The following is a 6,409-nucleotide window of genomic DNA, read 5'->3' on the forward strand; positions in this document are numbered from 1 at the left end:
TAACAGTTAGGAATTTTATTTTAAAGAAAAAATGTTGGCGACGACCACCACTGCACTTGTAGTAGCTATTGTGGCACTTTCAACCGAGCGTGGAAGTCAGCACTCAAATTACACTAGAGTTATCATCATATTATAAAGAGACTTTTATTGTGAAAGACGATTGCTGCTACACCCCATCGTCAAATTTTATTGGAAAACTTTCTAGTTTTGTTATAAATGGTGGTAATAGTCAGGCTTGTATTTTAGCATACGATGGGATCGATTGCCAAGGAACACCGTATACATTTAGAAGAGATTCGGTTTGCTTGAGTGATCTAACAAAGTGTAATGCGACTAAAATTGGGTCATTCCGAAATTGTGCTCAACAAATTTGCAGTTGAAGTGTTTTATCTTGTGACTAATGATGATGGACATAAAATTTTTTTTCTCATTTTACAAATCTTTGTTCCAGTAATTAAAGCAGATGCGTAGAAGTGGAGGAATTAATGGAATAATAAAAAAACTATTATCACAATGCTGTTTTAATATTGCAATAAATTGTAAGAAAAGTTAATTTATCTGACGACTGAATTTTTTTGGGTTGTACTGGTGTACAGCTAGAACATTAGATATGGATTCAATGAGACGTTGCACCAAACTTAAGGACACAATCACTGTGTGATCCACAGGAGCTGAAGTGAAGATGGGGGAAGATAATAAACAAAGTTATGCGTGCGTAAGTATGCCTTCTGAGATGCAAAACCAAAGTTTTATGAAGAAATTCACAGCAAGATAAAACGATAACGAAAATTGCAATATATGTAATTCCTAAAGAATTGCATGGCAAAAGAAAAACGAAGAACACCGGTTGTGACTTTCTGTAAATTGGTGGATATCTTCAGAAACAGACATCGTCAATAAATACATTCTTCTAACTTCAATCAGTGTAATTCCCAATTTGCGAAGTAAGTACTGGATTCATTTCATCTATTCACGTTAGGGTACGCGCACGATGATGTGTAAAATGTCTCCAAAAAGCAAATCAAATTCTTTATATGAAACATTACGCGCCGTCTTGTGTGCTTTTGTAAATCTAAGTTGATTCAAATGGCGACTTAGCAAAGTCTTGTATTGAGACAAACTCCATGCAATTGCACGGATTGTTTTAAAAGACAAACTCCATACCATTCGATTTTTTTTGCTAAAATTTTCTATCTACAATTTTTTCGGTCAACTTTTTGATTTACAATTTTTGCGTACAGCTGAATTTTTATAAAAATAATTTTGACAATAAAACACATTGCAGTACTCAAAAAATGTACGAGAATTTTATTAGGAGGAGCTAAATTTCAAATAGTTATTTGCCCTCTGTCAAAATTATTTTTATAAAAAAAATTCAGCTGTAAAAGTGGAGAATGCGTCACCTACCAGTTGTTTTGGAAGGAACTTGCATCACTTTTTACTCTTTTAAGGTTTTTGATTGATCTATACTACGCCGTAGGTGAAATATTCGATATAAAGTTGATCGCAGAATCTCTTTAATCTGTTAAATTGCAACAGAATCGAAATGTATGTAATTCTGGGTTGCCTAGCAATGTTTTAAAGATAGATTATGTTCACTCTGGAACGCTACACCAAGTTTCAACAGTTAAAAAGGCTTCCCAGCTATGCTATGAGAAAAATGTATGAAAATAGATATTTTTCGAAAAGAGTCACTCGGAATCGACCGGTTATGGACTAGAATTGTCCCCCAGCCACTTTACTAATAATAAAAAACTATTTTGGACGAGAATTTGGTTCAAATTTACTCTTTTATTCAAGCGGTGAAGGTCAACTTTTTTTCAAATGGCCCGCAATTCCTGCAACACAAAACTTCTGTGAGGTAATATTTTGGTATGTGATGGTTGCTGAGGTCAGTTGCCATAATATGTAGGCGGCCCATCAGAACAATGATGTTGCAGAGGGACAGCACTATTTGAAAGTTGGCCATATTTTGACTGATGGCTGGCCATGGGTGGTGAGTGCGGGTTACTGTTAAAAAAGTGTTTTTAAAAATTGGCAGAATCGCTCGAATTGAACGACGAATCGAATGAGCTATATCTCAATAATATTGGATCGAACTTGTTTTCCAATTGTCTGAGAAATTGGCGAATTGACTCTTAAGGACAATTGGTTGAAAGAAGAGAATTAGTGATTAAGCACCAATTATTTGATGTATGGGCACAGATTTTCAGATATTCTTAAAGACGTAACGATTGTTCCAAAGGAAATAGTTTCGGAAAGGAAAAAAAAGGTTCCAGATCCGTAGTTCCACATAGCCCATCTTCGATATTAATATCGTGAAATTAATTCCATGCATTGTAAAAAAAGATTCATCCAAATTGGTTGAGAATTACTCAACGTCCTCAACGAAAACTGTTACCAACATTTGACGTTTTTCATAGCATTTCCTACATTTTTTCTGGTGTAAGACCCTAACTTTCAGCCAAAGGAATAATAAAACCCAAGTATTTGTAGTGACACCTATAATTATTGCTATGAAATCTTTTGAAATTTAATGTTGAAAGTTCTGCGATTCCTGAATCTTAGATATTCAATTTGATAAATTTAATCGACCTACTCTTAGTAGTGGCAGTTAATATTTTTGTGCAAATATGGCCTTAAAAAATAGACGCATGACACCAAGTGATGCTAAGATGTACTTGCACTGTCTTTACAATACATTGATTCAGAATTATCCTTACTTCTTTCAACATAAACAATTTCATCTTAAATGCAAATTCGATTTGCGAAGCTCTTTTAAGAATGATTTCACGATTTCCGCCAGATGGCGCTTGTTCAAGACAAAATCTAAAAAGCTTTAATATGAATGAAATACAAACTCTTACTTTTGTGTTGATCAAAAGATGGCGCTAAGTCTGCATGGTTTATCTACACTGAAAAAAACGACGAATCCGCCGTTAGTATAGTTGCAGGTTATGAATATATTTGCTGCAGAATGAATATTGTGACATTGTGTGTAAATATGAATATTTTAAAAGTGCAATTATACATATATTGCAGGTATGTATTTATCGACTGGGTGCTTAATTATGTCTTCAAATTGGCTAAGTGTATTTTCGATATATACCTATAAGCTGAAAGTGGACTTTATGGAAAATGGCTAATGTTATGGCTCATGTATAATAATCAAAAATGTTAGGAAACTCATTAATGAAAAAGGCAACTGAGGCTAGATCAAAGGACCATCTTTTGCAACAAATTTCAATCACTATCCAACGTGGAAACGCTGTCTGTATTTTGGGCACATTAGGGAAAACCAGGATAGATGATTTTTATTTATTGTAAATTTAATTTTTCAGAAAAGATCGCTTTTTTACTGGCTGCGTCATTATTGTGAGCAGTCTTTTTTTAATAAAATATTTTAAGAAACTAATTAAATGTCTCAATTAATTTAGTATGATTTTCCTGTTTGAAGCAGGAAAATACCGTCCGTATTTAGATTATTAGTGAGTTTACCTTCCATTTGAGTATTGCCATAGTATGAGAATAATGTCAGATAGAGTACATAGGATAGGATAAATTACGACAGTGTACCATGTAATTTTTCACCTTTACATCGTTAAATAATACTTTATTTGACATAAGCAATATTCTAGTACAGTGCTAGGTGCGTTGATTTTGCCTGCCAGAACTCTACATAAATTTTGCTGTAGAGAATTCAAAATGTACGGACTGAGGCAAGAGCGTTTTCAATCAACTGGCAAATATTCAGACCAAAGATACAAGTTGCAATGAGAGTCAACTTAATCATAACAATAATAATTGAAGTAATGGTAAAACGCATGGTTTCATTTGATTTTTTTACATTTATTTTTCACTTTTATTCTATAAACTCTCTTCTTATATTTACCAACAATATGGTGTTTGTGTCTCTTAAAATTTCACTTTTGTTTTAGCCTTTTCATCATCTAATAACGATTAGTTAAACTCTCTTGCTACTTTCAATAAACGTAAATTATTAGTTTCTATAGATATTTTTCTTTTACATTCAACAAAATTGCACATTATATTTTGGTTTTGTTCATTGTTTCTTTTACATGTACTGATAAATATTTATTTTTTAACTTTACAAAAATATTTCGATTTTTAAATTCAATGTATGTTCTGTATTTTGGCCAGTTTTTATGGAAATTATTGATAAGGAATCGTTTAAGTTCGATATTTCTATAAGTAAAGCAATGATCGAGGATTACTTGTTGATCTGAATAGTAATGACGTTCATGACAAATAGTCATTCAAGTTGTCAGATAAATAAAAGAGAAAAAACGAAACTTTTTAGTATGACGATCTCTTCAAACAGGGTTGAAATTTTTGGGAAATGTTGTAAAATATAATGAAAACTAACTTTTAATTGTAAATATGTTGAATCTTCGATAATTTTTTTTTTTAGAAATAAACTCAAAGAAATCAGAGAAAGTCACTTCGAAAACTTTTTTCATTTCCTAAAAATTTATCAAAATAGTTTTCCCAAAAACAGGCGCCTTTTTGAAACATGAATTTTCAAGTTTCTAAGAATCAATTGAAGAACTTCATTCCATTTTTCTATATTTTCTTTACAATTATAAGTTAAATGTTATTCATTGTATTAAACACTGATCAGTGAAAATATCTCATTATTATCTCGTGGATTAAGTTGTAAAAGTAATTTATTCCATTGAAAACATGCTCTATTGTTGCATTCAAAATTCAAAAACCAAAATCTTACATGTTTTGAAACCCTAGTCTTGAGACTTTACTATGGAATCACAAATGCTACTAATAGTTGCAATAAATTATCTTTTCAGCCTTGATCGATTTTTTATTTTAAGCTGGTAATACTATTGACTGTGGATGATGTGTTCTAATTGATGTCTTTACATTCAGTACAATTGCACTACAATTAAATAAGAAATGATTTACTGGGTCAAAGCGAAATTTCGAATGTTTTCTTGACACATTGATGATCTGACAGAGATCATTTAACATGAAGTGAATTATCACCGTCAAAAAGCAATTGAAAGCAAAAAGAAATTTTCAGTCTGTTCGTCACAACAAACAAATATCACTCGATTTTACTTCTCCGAAAGACTTTAATAATTTAAAGATTGGCTGAACCGCTTTTAAAAAGAGATAAACTGAAGTTCAGTCAAAAAGCTTTTATATCGAACTATAGTTAATGTGAACCAAAGTTGTCTAAGTTTGGCTCAGCTGTGGTGCTAACTGGTCGAGACAAGCAAATATCAAATTCTTTTACCTCATTAGGCGGGTTTTAGTCTCACGTACTCATGTGGAAATAGTTAAACAGTACCCATAGCGGCTATCAACGAATGACATAAAATACTTAAGAATGTTCAATTGATCCTTTATAAATTAAAAGCGTGCCGCGATATATTCAAAAAAAATCGGCTACGTCTTTGACTTGAAGCATGGTGTTTTATACAAAATCTTTTACTGCAATAATTTTAGCACACATTTGGCTACATAAGACAACATTAATCAGAGCTCATCGCTTAATTTTGTCGTTGTACTCTGTGGATAACAGATTTCTCGACATTAGTTCGAAACTCGCGAGCTCTGTTTTCTATAGTAGTTCTAGTGATGTCCAACTACAGAAATTTAAATGAATATTTATGGTGACTAAGACAATGTCAATGTAACTACACATTTATGTTGTAAAACTGATTGGTATTTCAGCGATCAAGTACTTCATTACTCTTTTAATTCTTTATTTTCAAGTCTATTTGGTAATTCAACTTTAGTCTAGATCGAACTAGTTATAAGTATGATTGATTTTCAATGTAAATATATTTTCATCTGATAATAATTTCCTAATACGGTGAGTTGATTTTAAAAAAATATTTTTTTTTTAACTTTATGTTTATTATCTCAATTTTTTTTAGTAGGATTGTCATTTTATAAATTATTTCATTATTTCATTTTCGCTAAATTCTTAGTTTGATTGTGTATAGATTCTTTCTTTTTTTTATTGATAGACTTGTTTCAACTAAAGTTAGTTAGGTACATTATACTTCTGAAGATATGAATATGACAGCGTACACAAACAATCCCATTATTATTCAACAAAATTAGTCATATAGGCCATTTATTTAATACAATCTTTATCATTATGCGTTACTTTTGTTGTGCTTAGGTCGTCTACATTTTTCTTTTAATTAAATTACACGTACAGACTAAAACTACAATACACTAGAGATATACTGATATATTCATTGTAAAAATGTTAATTATTTTAGGCCATAGATATGAGCAAAGACTCTGTACAGCGAACATTTAAATTTGAAGCGACAAGTTAATAATTTTCCGACCTAATACGATCAATGGTATAATGATTTCATTTAAGTAAGACTTGGACACAACAACGTCGATG

The sequence above is a fragment of the Bradysia coprophila genome, unplaced genomic scaffold (assembly GCF_014529535.1).
Source record: "Bradysia coprophila strain Holo2 unplaced genomic scaffold, BU_Bcop_v1 contig_365, whole genome shotgun sequence".
Classification (NCBI taxonomy): Eukaryota; Metazoa; Arthropoda; class Insecta; order Diptera; family Sciaridae; genus Bradysia; species Bradysia coprophila.